The sequence below is a fragment of the Psammomys obesus genome, unplaced genomic scaffold (genome assembly GCF_907164565.1).
Source record: "Psammomys obesus unplaced genomic scaffold, mPsaObe1.curated_primary_1811, whole genome shotgun sequence".
In the NCBI taxonomy this organism is placed as follows: domain Eukaryota; kingdom Metazoa; phylum Chordata; class Mammalia; order Rodentia; family Muridae; genus Psammomys; species Psammomys obesus.
The window spans coordinates 540,202-557,398 of record NW_026596057.1 but is presented as its reverse complement, the minus strand read 5'-3'; the positions used below and the strand labels follow the sequence as shown (position 1 = coordinate 557,398).

At 46.2% G+C, this 17,197-nt stretch overlaps 1 protein-coding gene across 2 annotated transcripts in view; it reads right to left on the bottom strand.

Moving 5' to 3' along the window:
- CUNH1orf226 (chromosome unknown C1orf226 homolog) overlaps positions 1-17,197 on the bottom strand; it is a 288,836-nt gene that overhangs the window by 154,126 nt on the left and 117,513 nt on the right. The window lies entirely within an intron of this gene.

Genomic DNA, 17,197 nt, shown 5'->3' with positions numbered 1-17,197 from the left:
AGATAGATAGATAGATAGATAGATAGATAGATAGATAGATAGATAGATAGGAACAGAGGGAGGAAGGGAGGGAGGGAAAGACGAATCAGGGAAGGAATGGGGAGAAAGACAAAATGATGAATGAAAAAACAATCCTGGATCCATGGGTCCTAGGTAGAGCAACAAATAAAGGATGGCTGCTTTTTAAACAGAAGGACACAACCTCTAGGACCAATAAGATAAAATACAGACAGACCAAGAGTCAATCCAAGACCTAAAAATGTCATTAGTAGTTTCAGCATGACTCCTCAGACCCTTGGAGGCAGATTACCAGTAACCTCTAATTTTGCCAAGTGCCTACAGAATAAACAAGAGTGCCAGCCACTGTCCAGTGCTCCTGACATTCTTCAAGTCATGAACCACAGTGATCCAGTGAGGTAGGTGAGGTATTCTCATCCCCACTTTACAAGAAGGCTGAAAGCTGAGGAGTTGCTTATGTCGGGGGCCGATAAATAACAGATTTAGGAATCCAGCCATCACTTAGCACCCGCACTGTCACCCAGTCCCTCAGGATTTCTCCCTGCTGCTAGTCGCACCTGAGCCTTTCCCCTGGGCATGGTGGTGAATGTCCTAAGACAGCTAAAAGCCTGTAATGAAAAGGCTGTTCTAATCACAAGCCAGGCATGGGTGGAAAAGAGACATTCCAGAGTAGCTGGAGAAGCAAGGTGGGAGGCTTAGCACCTGAAGCCACACCTGTCTTTGGTCAGCAGCCCCAAGTACCAGTGGATGGGCCTGGGGGAGACTGTCCTCTAGATAGTCCTGCCAACCTCTTCCACTCCCTTCCTGAAAGAGCAACAGGCAAGTCAGCAAGAGAAACCAACCTTAGACTGGTTCACAGAAAATGTGAGATTATCTCTCCAAGGCCAAGAAACCTGTAATAAGTCTTGAAGATACTGCCACAAGATCTGTAAATGATAACTGCCAGGCTGGGGCCTGGAGGATGGGAGGAGTCAAAGCAATAGTACAATAGCAACTATGGTCATTCAAAACCCTTACGATGGTGGCTGAAGGTACAACCAATGGGACTTGGCCAAAGCGCTGCCATCACAGTGGCACACTCATTAGCCTGAGACCTACAGTGTAATGGAGAGACTGAGGCTTAGTGAGGTCAAGAGACTTATCATCCTCCCAGAGCCAGACCTTAAGTAATCAGTCATTTCCTCTACTGCACCGCTTTTCAACTGGTGAAGTCCTGATACCATCTCAAACACAATCTTCCCTGGAAGCTCACCTTTTAAGTCAGGCCAAAGGTGAACTATTCTGATGGTCTCAGAGGATTCCAGAACTGCCAAGCACGGAGAGGACCACAAGCAAACCCCACTCAGCAGCTTACTAGCTTTGATAGCCTGAAGTTAATCCATCTCCTTGAGATTCAGTGCCTTCAACTCTGTGGTGGTTCGAACGGAGATGGACCCCCTTCCCAGCTCCGAGGCCCATGTGTTTGACATCAAGTGATACCATTTCTGAAGGTTGTAGAACCATTCCAAGACACGGTCTTGGAGGAAATGGCTCGCTGCGATTTCACAGGCATGCCCCATTTCGCTCCCGTTCTCTGTTTCTACCATGTCAGACTACAACTCTTCCTAAGCTATGAGCCAAAGTAACCCCTTTCTCCCTCAGGTTGCTTTTGACAGTTATTGTGATACACCGATGAGAAAGGTAAAAATACGGTCTCTCATAAGGATAACTCTGCTTATCTCATGGCTGGCTGTAAGCAATAAACAAGCATGTAGAAAGTCCTCGGGAGCTTGAGGCGGTAGTTACTGTTACTCCTAGTACCCTCCGCACAGATGAGAAGGAAGCTGACGGCATTCAGCAAACTGCACAGCAGAGTGGCCAAAGGCTCGCTGCAGAAAGCAGCACTGACCAACCCACAGAAACAGGTGGAAAGGGGACAAGGATGCAGGGAAAGGGGTACAGGTGGTCATTTATAGCCCAGGGGTGAAAGTGGGGGGCTGTGCCCTTCATTCTGCAGTCACTGAGTCCGTACTATTGGGCCTCTCTTGCCTCGATGGCATGGAGTGTAATCAGGGCACTTATGTTCATGAGATCACAGCAGTGAATGAGCCAGAAGCTGACAGCACAGGTTTGGGGACCCAAATGGAGATCAGCAGAGCACAACACAACGGGACTGATGTGGAGTTGAGGAGTTTCAGCTTCTTCTGCTAAGGGAGATAAAACATGGACATTATCATGCTGTGTCATCATGCAGTGAGCACCAAACAGACACCAACTCCCTTCCTTTCTCCCTTCCTTTCTCTGAGTCACTTGGGACTTCTCCATAAACAGCTAACCAAGGTTGTTGACAAAGCGCCTTGAGAGGTGATAACAGCGACAATACAGATATGCTGAGCACTGTTACCCCATCTTACCCAGGTGAAAGGAGAAGAGTCCCAGGGAAGAGCACTCAGGGAATTCACCCAAGATGAGCTAGAGATGGCAGTGTCAAGATGTGAAGTGAGGCTGCTGGGCTCCACAGGCAATGTTCTAATACTCGCATCCTAACCCTGACATTGACTTGTGATGTGATTAGTTTTTTCTTACATGCTGTGGTGTTCCTAGAACGACAACAGGCTGCGCATGCTGTCTGCAGACACACGTGTGGGTTTATACTCCCGTTTGACAAACGAACAAACTAAACCACAGTGGTCAAGCAAAGCTTACCAAAAGTATCTAACAGGGCTACGTGACAGAGATCAGACTATAATTAAAACCCAAGTCGCCAAGATTCCAGCCATAAGATATCAGGTCCACCCTAGTGGGGAAGAGTTCAATGATTGAGGCATGGGCAAACAACAGCACAAGCCTATATAGCTCCTCAGGAGGCTGGGGCAGGATGATCATGAGTTCAAGGCTAGCCTAGCCAACATAAAGTCCCTGGAGGGGGAGAGAGAGAGAGAGAGAGAGAGAGAGAGAGAGAGAGAGATTTTAAAAAATCAATGTTACCAGTGCTTCCCGTCAGCAGCACCTCTTTCTCTGCAGGTTTAATCTGGACTGAGTTTACCTTGCTCAGACCCCAAGACAAGCCCCAGCCCCAACCTAGACTTCTTCCTGTCCTGATGCTTTAGGTTTTTCTCTTGGCAGGTAGGCCCAGTGTACAACAACTAGAGGAAGTACCCAGCAGGGCGGGAAAAAGAGGATAAATGGGAAACTGGTGGCTCAGTATAGTGATCCATTAATGAGCACAACCTCCAAAGGCATTTCAGGAATGAGCACAGGGCAGAGGCAATGGAATGTAAACAAATGTCACTGGGCCCAAGAGCGATGATGGCAGAGGGGTATTCGGAGTATTCAGAGAAAGAAACAGAGGTGTGCATGAGGGCTCTGCACTGGCTCTCCTTACCGTACCACACACGGGCAAATACCCCAGAGGCTGGACAAAAACACACACCCCAGTGGATGGCCTAGAAGCAGCACAGGATAGTCACAGAGTGAACACTTGCATTAGAAGGGCTGATGGCAATGCAAACAAAATAAAGAGAGTGAGTTGTCCTCTTCCCTCTCTGTTTTCCAAATGTTCTTCAAGAAGGTTCCAGTATCTCATTTGAACCTAGAACGCATTCACTGGAACAATCAGGCTGATCTGAGAGTAAGTGAACGGTCCAAGGGGCCATTCTGTCAAGAACAATCCAGATGATGGACAGGAGAACCTGTTGGAAGCATCTCTTCTTCTGAGGCAAGAGAGTTGGATGCTCAGGCTCGGGCCAGACACAGGGCAGTTCCAAGCATAACACATCACTAGCCACTGGATTGCCATCTGGCTGGCGTCCAGCTTCTTACATTTGCATCTCAAGGAAAGACCAAAGAGAAGTCTGAGAACCACAGACAATGACAGCCCTGGGCTTGAGCGATGAATCCAGCCCAGTGCTGCAGGACAAGGTGACACCATTTCAATAGAGGCACAAAAAGGTCATGAACATCCCGGCAAGGCACTTTCAAACAGTGCAGTTCCAGGACCACAACAGGATGCTAGCCTCAACTCTGGCAAGCATCAGAGGCAGCAAACCTTGGGGCTTCAGGGAGGACATCCTGGGACTGGCAAGCTGTCCATGAGGCATCTACCAGGGGCACTCAAGAATCCTTGGGAGAATTCTTATGGAAAACATAAGATATCCTAGTGGACAGGGACTAAAACCAGAATACTATTTTCTATTCTTGGTGCACCACCACTGATATACCCTAGAGAGAAGAAAAAGTGACAATCTAAAATAATGCTGAGAATTCATTAATAACAATGGTTTATTAGTGGCTCAAGGCAAGCAACTACAACATGCAAGAGAAATAGACAAACCTAAACATAGAAACAGAAATCCCATGAGCTGTCAGCCATTCCTTATGAAAGAAAACACATAATTCAGATATTAAAATTAAGCAAAATGATAGCTCAGTAAGGTGTCTGATAGGCACAAGAGAAAACAGTAAATGTCTGCTGTAAGATGAGAGGCAAAGGAATATGCAATGACTAACACAGAAGAGGATTTCACAAGGTGAGTAAGACCAGTGGGTTGGCAGAAAATGGAGGTTCTTGGCCCTTTGAAAGGTGGGCAGATAAGAGAAACGCTGAGAGCTACTTTGAAGAGAAGGCAAATTATCAAGTCAAACCAAAACCTAGAAGCAAAGCAGCTCGCTCATCTTTCTGTTCACATACCATGTCATTCCTGCAGGTACAGCCATGGGCTGCTCTGCTGGGTCCTTTCTTTTCCCCTTTGACCTCCAACCGGACTGTGAGCTTAGAGAGAGCCATGCTGCATGCTCACCTCTCCAGCATCTAGTACAGAGCTTGGCAAGGAATACACGTTACATTGACAATGAATGAATGAATGAATGAACGAATGGATGAACGAACAGTCCAACAAAAGGAGTACATTAAAAGGACTGAGCTAAAAGGCTTTCTCTGAAAACTATGGGGGAGGGAAACTAAGCCCATGATGCACACCAAAAAAAGCCCCCACCACCAAAACAAAACAAAAACCAACAGAAGAGGACAACACATTTACTTGGCATTTGATTGACTTCCATTTTATATGTTCTTGGATGGCTCCATATGCATGACCATGTCTCCACCAAGATGTCTTAGGTCCTAGAGGGCACAGACTACAATCTTCTATTTCTCTGTCCCCCACTACAGAGCCGGGCACCGCGCTGCATGTATGGACTTAAACAGATATTCATTAAATAGGCTTGAACAAAGACTCTGAGGGGAGACGAGTAGAGTTACTCCTAGCAGGCCAGGCTTTCTCATTTCAGCTTACAGGAGGAATGAGCTGGCTGTTTATCAGGCTCCATTGAGACAGGCATTCCTCTGGACAAAGGCGGCCTTTGAGAACTACACCAGTGGCAGCGCCTTCTCCAGAGATCCACGCTTGGTATTTCCAAAGGAGAGCTAGGGGTCAATAGGAAAATCCGCTGGCATGGGCACTTGCCAGGGAGGTTGGCACAGCACCTGCCCAAGCTGGGACAGACTCCAGGCATCCCGACCAAAGTCAAGAAAGCTCATAATTCATCCAGTGGAGAACTTTAAAACTATCCAATTCGCTGGACAGGATGGCAGACAGGACAATCGGATGCCAATCAGGGGGCTGGCACATCCTCTTTCACTAAAGCACACAATCCAGGTGAAGGCAGAATGCTCTGGCAACTCCAGCTGCAAAATGTGTCAGCAAACATGCCTGCACAGAGTCAATGGGAGACTCCTATGACGCAAACATTCTGTGAGCGGGCAGTACCCGAGTATATCCACCACTGAACAAAAAGCACAAAACAAAGAAGCCAATTATGAGAGGAGGGAAGATTCGGCGCAGGAAACAATGGTTATCTTGCCGGTGCTGTGAGTGAGTGTTGCCAGTCCACTTAAATGCTATTTAAATACATATGGAACTAATCAAGGGCTGTGGAAACAGGCTCGGGTTCCAGGCTACCCAGGACTGGGTATAGATTCCCGGCGACTAGGATGAGCAGCCTAACCTGCCATGATGTCAGGGATTCCAACCACCCGCTTTACCTGGTGGCAATACCCTGAGTTGTGCCATGTCACAGGATGGTCAGAAATGGTTACACTGGGTAAGAATCTGTAGTTTGTGGCTTTAAGCTCAAAGTAGCCATGAAGAAGCTTTCAAAGGAGTCTCCAGACTCCCAGTAACTGGTATTGTCCACGAACTGTATGCTGTATTTATATAAGGTTCACTCCTTACACAGCAACAGCTGAAGTCCAGGGAGGGGCCAAGGTGCAAGAACAACCTGAGCAGGAGCAGGATGGAGACAGGGTAACCTTCATGGCCACGCCATAAGCCCTCCTCTCCCTCACCCCACTGCTCCTTCCCTGACCTCCACCCACGGCTAGGTCTCCTGAACGGATCTGCCTTAAATAAACCCAAGCTTTCACAGTTACCATCCAGCATCTCCTTGTAGCCCTCTGTTTCGCCACCATTTCTAAACTCACATCCATTACCAGGTTGGGGGGAAGAAGCGGAAGTCAGAGCCTATATAATCACCCATTGCAAACTTCAGCTGCTCGGAGATTTATCTTCACAGTCAATGAGGATGTGTGTAAGGAGGGTGCAGACAGATGTTCAGAAGTGGACTGTATTTTCTCTCCCCCCCCCCCGCCTTGCTATTTTTTTATTTTGGGGATTATGGTATAATTATAACATTTCTCCCTCCAAACCCTTCCACGTGACCACCTACCTCAACCCCCTCCCAATCTCTTCAATTTCATGGTTCTTTTTCATTAATGGTTATTGAATGAACACGTGTGTGTATGTGTGTGCTCACTCGCGTGTATGTGTGTATCCCTAAACACAACAAGCTCAGTCTAAATAATGTTATTTGTATGTGTGTTTTCAGGGCTGATCATTTGGCACTGGACAACCAATTGGTGTGCTCCTCCCTGGAGAGGACCGTCTCTCCTACTCCCAGCTTTCCACGGTTGCTTATAGTTCTCCATGTAGGGTTGCGCCGTTGTGGGAGTTTCCTGGCCCACATCACCGTGTCCATGAGTGTCGTCCTGGTTCAGCTGACATTTGGGCAGGCAGGCTGGTGAGATGTTATGGGTGGGCAGCTTCCACCCTTCCTTAGACAAACAATCTCACAGCATACTCCTGGATCCTTGGGCCCTTGCAATCTCTTCGCCCCTCTTCCTCAATGTTCCCTGAGCCTCGGGTGCAGCAGTGTCTGGAGGCGTACCCATTGGGGCTGGGAAGCACAGCTCTGCGTCGTGATTAGTTGTGGGTTTTCTGCAGCGGTCTTCTTTGCAAAGAGAAATTTCCCCTTATGTGTGGTGAAGACCACACTTCTCTGGGTATAAGGACAAATGTTTACAGATTGTTGTTAGGGATTATGTTGGCTTAGTAAAGCAGTGGTTGTAGAGTCTTCTCCAATAACCATGAATTCACTAGCATTGAGTGATTAGCTAGGTTTCCAGTACCAGGCATGCTTTCCCTGTTTTTGAGCAGCTCTTGATGGACTATGTTCCTTGCAGGTGGTGCAAGCTGACTTTTTTCACCACTCCATCCTAGCATCCAAGATAGATACAAAATAGGTATTGTCACCTGAATGAAAAATAATGTTAGCTGACCTTTCAATGTAACAGGTAAAACCTTTCAGAGACCTGCTCAGACACCTGGTAGTCACACAGCCCCTACTTCTTAACGTGGCTAAGAATAATACTGTGACAGTCAGTGTTACCTGGCAAAGCTCTAGAACCACCTGGGAGAAGGGTCTCTGGCAGTACTGTGGGACACTCTATTGATTACAGGAATGGCAGAGGGAAGGATCATTCCCCAGGCAGGAGTTATGGCCTGTCTACGGGAGAGCCAGCCAGGCATCGGCATGCAAACACTCGTTTCTCTCTTCTGAGTGTGGACATAAAGGAACCAGCAGCTTCAAATTCCTGTCTTTGTGACTGTCCCACACTGATGGGCTGTGTAACCAGGAATTGTGAGTCAAATAAACCCCTTCTCCCTAAAATTGCTTTTGTCGTGATATTTTATAACTTCAGCAAGCTGTGAAACTAAGACGAATACTATGGCAAGCCAGCAGCAAAGGCTGGCTTGGGGACTTGTTCACCTCTTACTGTCCCTTCAAACATAAACCAGTGCCAGGAAGGGTGACTTGACAAACGATTCAAAACATCACCTTCCACAAATTTGCTTAAAAGTTCACCACTATACCATGAACCAGAGATGAGGGGCTAGGCTAAGTTATTCTTTGTATCTCATTCCAACCATTTCATCTTTTAGAATCTTTGTTTTTCTTTAAAAAAAAAAAATCTTTAAAAAGAGGGAGGCTATAAGGACTAACTTAAAACATTAACTGCACCTGGGGGTCAAGGATGATTCAGAGCTGGACACTCTTAATTTAGCTTGCCTCCTTTCTATGTGTCCATGGCATGTCATGTAGAAAACCTACAAACTTACCAGTTCTCCTGGTAAGGGTCAGCTATTTTGTGAGAACAGAATCAAATGGAGGAAAGAAGCTCCCCATATAGTAAGGAAAATGCCAGGGGAAAAGAGAACCAGGATACTAACAGGAATAGCCTCACTAAGTTTGCTGTTTGTTTGTTTTAAGCCCTAGAAAGTGGGTTAGTGCTTTCTAATAAAACAACAAATAACATGGACTAAATTATGCATGTATTGGAATCTGTCTATTGATGTCTATTAATGTTGTCATAAGTTTTTAGGAAACAATGATTAAATAAAGTGGGGAAGGTCTTAATCCAGTAAGGCTGCAAGCTTATCAGACTAGGAAGAGAAGGCTGGCATGATGGTTCAGCAGGTAAACCGCTTACCACATAAGCCTGATGACCTGGGTTAGATAACAAGAATCCATGTAAGAGTGACAGGAAACCCAGGCAATGGTGGCAAATGCCTTTAATCCCAGCACTAGGGAGACAAGCAGGGAGATCTCTATGAGTTCCAGGCTACCCTGGTCCTCTACAAGGGGAGTTCCAGAACAGCCAGAGAAACCCTATCTTGAAAAACAAACAAAGAGTGAAAGGAGAGAGAGCTCACTGCACTAAGTTGTCCTGTGACTTTTACACACGTGCCATGGCATGTATGCCTTCCCTCACAGAGAATAACACACACACACACACACACACACACACACATTATTTTATATACATTATTTTAAGGACTAAAATGTCTATCCCCCAACCCTCATCTTCTCATGTGTATATGGTGAAGAAACAGCAAGAAGTCAGTCATGTGCAACCCACAGAAAACATCCTTACCAGCGACCAACCCTACCTAACACCTTGATTTAACCAGCCTCCCTGAGGATGAGAAAATAACTTTCTACTCTTCAAGACACTGGTCCATGGCAGGCCAAGCCAAGCCAAGAGAACCAACTAGTCACTGTCTCTTCAAGTCTCCAGCGCCACTCAACCTCATTGCCAAAGCTAGACAAACATACCTTCAACACTTCCACATAAAAATATATATGCTTAGTGGAGCGGAAGCATAGGAACAGTATCCCATAGACACCATGAGAGTAAAATAGGAGACAGCCAAGGAAAAGTTTAAAAAGTTCTTCCAAACTTTCCAGGCTCGAGGGCAGCAGTGCACACTGGCATCTTGCTTGACAGGTTGGGACCCAGCTAAGGGGGTTGGGTGATGTTGTGCCATGGTGGTTGTCCTCAACAACAGAGATGAAAGAAAGGCAGAGGGTAGAGGGAGGACAGCTGGTGTCACACCGCCATCTGGACATGTCACCTTCTCCCTAGATCTGAATTAAAGTGACCTTCTAGTCCACAGTCAAGGAAGCATCATTCTTGAGCGTGTGAGCACCACACTCACGAGGAGCCACCGCTGCAGCCTGGCAGATGGCGATTACCTAGAAGTAATCACAAGTAGCAAGAACATGTCCAGTCAATTACAGAGTGGAACAGGTGATCTATGGCGTCCTACAGAAACACGTACGTGAAAACCAAGGACATCACAGAAGAGGGCTGGCCTCTGACAGCTCAGAGCTGAGACAATCATGAGCCCAGAAGAAAGGATGTTCACAGAAAATAGATTAATTTTGACTCTCGGTCCCAGCTACCTCCTATGTCAACTGATTTATAGCTATAAGGAGGCAGGCAGTAGATAGCAAGGAAAACAAGCTTTTGCTTGCTGCTCTGTGAGGCAAGTCAGCTCACAGGGAATGAGGCAGTTGGAGCTACTATAGGTTGAGGTGGGGTCCGGTCACTGTTCAAATGAAGTGACCAGACCAGTGTTAACTCAATGTACCCCTGAGCCCCTATACTTCAGGTTATTCCCCCCTCTAACTGCCTTTTCAAAAACAATCTTACAGGTAAAACAGGGTCTCTGTGGCCCTGAGGCCCCCAGGGCCTCAGGTGTACACCCTACAGTAAGCAGTAAAGCCAGGATCGCCACACCTGCAGTCATGGGTGTCTTCCCTTAGAACCTGACCACTAACAGCTATACCTACAAAGGATTCATCTCCTGACAGGAAGATCCCTCCACCTCCCTAGAATTAACACATAAACTAAATATATATAATTAACATATAACATTTTAAAACTCCTAGAACCAGAAAGGGTTTAAAGTCAGCTAGTCGCATCACTCCATCGCTTGCAAGTCTTCAGGGGCCTCTACTACATCACCCCAAGTGATGGAAGGTCCCCCAATTCCGATGGCTACAAAGTTCTATTTACATCTATCTAAAAGCTGGCTTCTTTTCTCCTGGTTCTACTCTCGGGGCACAGAAACACCCTAGGATGTTCACAGTCTGTTTAGGACTGAAAGATGACCAGTAAAAGGCCGGCCCTTACGGTATGTAGAACCCTGGTGCGACTCTTCTATCATGTTCTCTTCCGGGAATATAAAAGAAAAGGTCTTCAGAATGAAATTTCTGTTCATTGAACTTCACAGAGATCACTGAGTTTATACCTCTTCCTTCATAAAGGGAAACCCAGTCTCAAAGGGAACAATCAGCTTTAGCCCAAATCCTCATGGACTTTTCCAGGAGTACACTCATCCTTGACAAAGCAAATCTGACAAGGACTACAAGACTGCTTGTTTCTTTGCATTCAGAATGTAAGGGACTTAGCCCATAAGGAAAGCAAAATGGCAGCCAGGAGATTCTAAGAGACTGGTTCTCAACCTTCCTAATGCTGTGGCCCTTTAATACAGTTCCTTATGTTGTGAAGACCACCAAACCATAAAAATATTTATAGGCTAGAGAGATGGCTTAGTGGTTAAGAGCACTAGCTGCTCTTCCAGAGGATGAGGTTCAATTCCCCAAACCCACAAGGCAGCTCACAACTGCCTATACCTCCTGTTCCAGGAGTCTGTCATCCTCACGCAGACATACATTCAGACAAAATGACAATACACATAAAATAAAAATAAACAAATTTAATTAAAGATATTCTGTCATTACTTCATAACTGTAATTTTGCTACTGTTCTGAATAGTAGTGTAAATCTCTGTGTTTTCTGATGGTCTTTGTTGACCCCTCTGAAAGGGTTGTTTGACTTCCTAAAGGGGTTGTGACCTACAGGTTGAGAACCACTGTTGCTATATGCAGACAGTCCCTACTATCTGCCACAGATAGTCAGTACTGCTAGGCTTGTGAAGGTAGCTCAACCAGGAAAGGGAGATGAGCACAACGAGTCATCAAACATACATTAGACATCGACTCTGCGGTCCAGAGACAGTGAGCAGAAAGTCCTCCTCAGGTATGTATAACACAGGTGAGGAGGCAGGACATGAGCAGTGTCCAAAATACAGTGAACCGATGCTTCTCAGCCAGGGGTGACTGTGCCCTTCCAGGGAACACCTGACAAATTTGGGAGCCATTTGTTGATGGTCACAACCAGAAGGTACCATTAGGAGGCAGAGGGCAGAGGGCAAAGGGCAAGAGTCAGGAATACTACTGAATGCCCTACAGTATACAAGATGACACCACACATGAAAGAATTATTTGGTCCAAAATGTAAACATAGGGGTGAGAATGCTTAAGGAATGATGTCTAAGCCGAATCAGAGTTGACCCACTTCTGTGTTTAGTTAAGGTACACCTGTGCGTTGAATGAAAGGTAAATAAGTGGTCTCTCCAGCTTAGTTCACATTGTAATATATAAGGTGTGGGGCTTGGACTGTGGCTCGTCAATAGAGTGCTTCCCCTGTATGCCAGTGTTCAGGAAGTGAAATGAGGAAGATCAGAAGCCCAAAGTCATCCTCACCTTTGCGTACGTGAACAGTGAGTTCAAGGACAGCCTGGGATGTATGGAACCCAATCTCCCCACTGCCCACCCCAGATAAGAAGAGATACGATCCAAAGTTAAACAGCACTTTAGGATTGAGAAATGTGCGTCTACTTACAGCCAGCATTAATCGACAGCATCAATCAGGAAGAAAGGGCCATGCCTGATCTTGGCATATAAAAAAAAACAATGGAAAGACTGGGAGGTGAACAGGTCGAGCTATGTGGCATTCATAGCATCCCTGGCCTCACTGGGACAACTCATGAAACACACTCTTCTCTGCTCTTCCCACCCCACAGCCAGCTGGCAGAGCCAAGGCTAGCCAGAATCAAAACATGGTTCCTCCCACCTCTGCCACTCGTGCCTGCGACAAGAGAGGAACTTAATGAATAGAAAATGACATAAAGACTCCCATTCACTGAGCATTTACTCCATGCCAGCCTGTTGCTTTAATGATTTTTCTGTAGTATCTCATTCAGTCCTTCACCGTAACACTGTAGAGGAATATTAATTAATTAATTAATTAATTAGCCAATCGGCCAACAGAGAAGCAGCCTAAACAGATGAACTCAGGATCTTGATGGCTCATACTCCTCCCTAGGTGCCCTGTTCTGCTCTTCGGCACAGCCAGTACTGAGTACTGGCTGCCCAGTACTCAGATGGACGAAGTGACCAGATGTGAAAGCATCTCAAAGACCACTGTGGCATGGGCGCTACCCCATACCCAGAACTTCGTAGGGTTTCTGTGGGCCAGAAGTTAGTGCCACGAGAGAAGCCAGGACAAGGACAGCACCCCAGGGCATCCTTGGGGATGAAGGGCAAACCCTGGCTTGTGTTAAAGCTGGGCAGCCAAGTGCAGCTACTTCTCACTAGCACGTTTAACATACTCTCTAATTATGTGATAAAAATCCCACCGGCAACTGCTTTTCCCAAAGCAGGACATTGCCACCGTCCAAACAGTTCTCAGTCTCTAAATAACAGGGTAGTTTTTACAAGGCATGTATTGGCAGCAGCTGTGACAGCACAAATGGGCGCTGCTTAATTCCTTCTATTTATACAGCATTCCTACCATTTATAGGAGGCCCTGATGGTCTAACTTCACTAGATCCAAGCAATCATACCATAAGACCCCTTGCCTTATCTCCATTTCACAACTAAAGAAACCGAAGCTTGGGCCTGAAGAGATGGTGCAACAATTAAGGGCACATCCCGCTCTTGCAAAGGACCTGAATTCAGTTGCACATAAACACACACACACACATGCACCTAACCATATACTCATACATATACACACATAATTTAAAATAAAATTAGAATCTTTAAAAAAAAATATATATATATATTTTAGAAAATGTATATCTACATATATGAGCCTGTAAGAATTCATGTATGTGGGCTCTGTATGTGGCTGGTGCAGGCTGGAAGAGGATACTGGACCCCAAGAATTGGAGTTGCAGGTGGTTGGGGGTCTCTATATGGGTGCTGGGAACCGAACCTGGGTCCTCTGTGAGAGCAGTAAGCATCTTAACTGCTGACCCATCTCTCCAGCACTTATGATCTCTTTTTCTTTGTTTGCTGGTTATGCTTTAGTTGTTTTAGTCTGAATCTGTGATTTATGTCATTTCTGAGATGTCGCCTTCTTCCGTTCTCAGTGTTAGATACGTAAGAGGGTGAAAAAACGTGATCTATCAGCCTTCTGTTCCTAACGGTTCAAAGTATTTAGCCAAACTTCCATCTACCATTCTGAACCTTCTTAAGCTAATCCGTATATATTCTGGGGATATTTAGCAGCAAATACTAGGAAAAACAGGGGAGTCTGTCTGTCTATACCATGTTCCTGGTGGTCCTACTGCTCTAGTTAATGTGATATGATAAATCATTCCCATTTCTATATTGCAATCCCTGATCATCAATAAAGGCACATGATACTCTGATAATACTAACTCAGTAAACACTAGTGGGCTTTAAACTTTACTCGTATATGGAAATTAGGGGAAATTAATGAACCCCTCCTCCTACTTTAACAAGGCTTGGCCAAGTTCTCAAGCAGAGCAGTTTGGGCTTTGCAGGACAGACTGGAGACACATAGCACAACCACGTGCCTCCGCCCTTGTACAAAAGCAGTCGCAGGTGAGTGTGGATTTGTTTCAAATAACAATTCACAGACGAGATGGGAGAGCACGGAGCTTCTGTCCAGAGCTAGCTTGCCGTCTCCTGAACTAAATGAGAGGGTTGGCCTACCACCTTGTGAATAAAACTTCAAATCTACAAAACAGAAACCTGGAAAAGAGAAAAGACTGCCTACCTCACCGTCCCTCCTCAAAGCTTTTAACGGAAGATCGGGCCGAGGCTGGAGCTGGGCATGTGGAACCTGCCTGATGGGAACAGGTTTAAGATACCCAAGCCCCATCTCTCTCCAGAGTTCCGTGAACTAAACACTTTTTTATCCATTCCAGCCCCTGGCCAAACCTCCCTCTGGGTGTGTTTCTCCTATGTGTCTGTCTCTCTCCGTATCACTCTGTCTCCTGCTATCCCTCCCTCTCTTTTGTTCTCTGGCTCTTGCCCTCTCTGACACATACAGCATTTTCCTTTCCTCCCCATTCTTTCCAGTTTTTGCTTTTCTGGTATAGCATTCCCTAGGAGGCTTCCTGGCCCTGCTTGGCCTTTCTAAGTGGGAACAGATGGTCGCCAGGTCCTTCCCAGAGGGGTCTTCACTGCACAAGCAGGAGCACTGACTCTACCGATATGACGCAGCCAAATACAAACCTTTATTACTCCTGACACCAACAAAGAGCGATGAAAGACATGCAAGGCCCCAGCTGGCCCACGGAGCGAGGCCTGCTTTGCAAGTCGGCTCACACACATGCAAGCAGGTGTAACAGGGCTGACCTAGCACACCTACAATCCCCACACTGATCTCTGTGCCAGTCACCTGTCAACATATCTCTTGGGGCCCCTTAATAAAGACCCAACAGCGATGAGATTTGAAGATTGCCTGGAAATATATTATTCTGCAGGAAAATGCAAATGGAAAAGTGAATGCACCTGTACCAGAGTGGCGCTTGGTTAGAATGAAGGAAACCCACTTCACTTAACTGTGCTGTCTCCTTGATGGTCACAGTCCACCTGAAAAGCGCAGAGGTGTGCTGCTAGGCAAAGAGGGACACGTGTTTTCAATGCAACGTCCTGCAAACTGATGACACCAGTAAGCTCCGCTCCTATGAACTGAACACGCAGGCATCCATAATCAAGGAAATGCTAATTCCTAAACATTCCTAAAATAGAGCACAAATTCATCTAGCGCCTTTGAAAATGGGGTGATGCGTATTCAGGCGCAGGCATGCTTGATGCACAGTAATCAATAAATGTTTGCTCAACTAATGGATGAATAATCACCAGGAACCAACATCCTGCCTGGGACTCGATAATCTTTTCATATCCTAGTTCGTTACAAGGCTTTGTCACTAAGACCAGTTCATTAGCAATGTGACTCTTAGCCATAAATCTGTGGTAAATTGAGAGGCAGTTCCTATGTCCTCCTGTCATTCAGTTTCTAGTTGAAGGGAGCCTGGCAGGGCAGCGTATGTTTCTGATCCTAGCACTGAAGACTGAGGCAGGAATGCAAGGCAAGCCTAAGCTATACAGTAAGTTCCAGGCCAGCCTGGACTACAGTGTAAAACACGGTCTGAAAAAAAATAACAAAATAAAATAAATATTTGGTTTTGTAAACAACAGCAACCCCACCAAAACTGGGTCCTTTAAAAAAAAAAATCTGATTCAACAAAATCTGGGGTGAATTTGAGCGGCTTTTCCTCAAACCCCCCTACTCCTACTCTGTAAGCAAATTACCATGCATTCATGTCCCACACAAGCGCCCCCAGCCACATGTGCACGTAGAGTCTAAAGATAATTGCAGCATCACCAGCCCGTGATTCAGATACATAATGGTTTCTAGGAAATCAGAAAGCCTGGGCTTGACATAGCCGCCCCTCCCACTTTAGAATGCCACTCAAACCGAAGAAAGCAGCTGCGAGGACCAAAAGGCCTTCCCGCGCACAGTGGGGCAAGAGGCTCTAACAGAATGCGCCTAAGACAGAAAGGCACAGGGTGGTACCAAAGGGCAGAGGACACTGGGTATCTCCATTCCACCTCCTACTGTGAACTCAGAGCAGCTACACCACTCTGACATCTAATGACCAAGTGGCTGGACCTGGGTTCCAGGCCAGTCACCACATGTCCACACAGCACAGTTCCAAGTCTCTCTGTGAGTGACTGGCTATGCACATATGAAAAGTGAAAGACACCACATGCTAATAGGAACCTGGGAGGTGACCTAATACTTCCGGGTTGCCCGGGAGGAGGAAGAGTGTGTGACATACAGGAAGGCTTGAGGCAGGTGAGCTCATAGCATCAAGAGGGAACAGTGGGGAAGGAAGGGAGGAAAACAGGCCAGGTCATTTCCATGTGCCCCCTGAAGATCCAAAGGGAAGTCTGCAGGCCTAGGAACAATGGTTGGTCATTGCGGAGGTAGAGCAGGGCAAGACATTTTAGGAGCGCTCGGACAACCTATGGAGGAAGAGGAGGAAACCTACGCTAGCTACAATCCTACCACTTGGGAGGTGGAAGCAGAAGGACCGGGAGGTTAAGGTCAACCTTAGCTACAAAGCAAGTCTGAGGCTAGGCTGGACTACAGGAGACTGCCTCAATCAAAATAAAAGTGAAAGTAAGACCCAAGCTCCAGGGTCTGAGTTCTACTCTGAAGAACCATGTGGTGAAAGGAGAGAACCAAGTCCTACAAGTTGTTCTGCCCGCTACACAAGCGCAGCACACACACACACACACACACACACACACACACACACAAATGAAATATAATTCAAAAGGCTCTTATTTATTCATAGATAGATAGATAGATAGATAGATAGATAGATAGATAGATAGATAGATA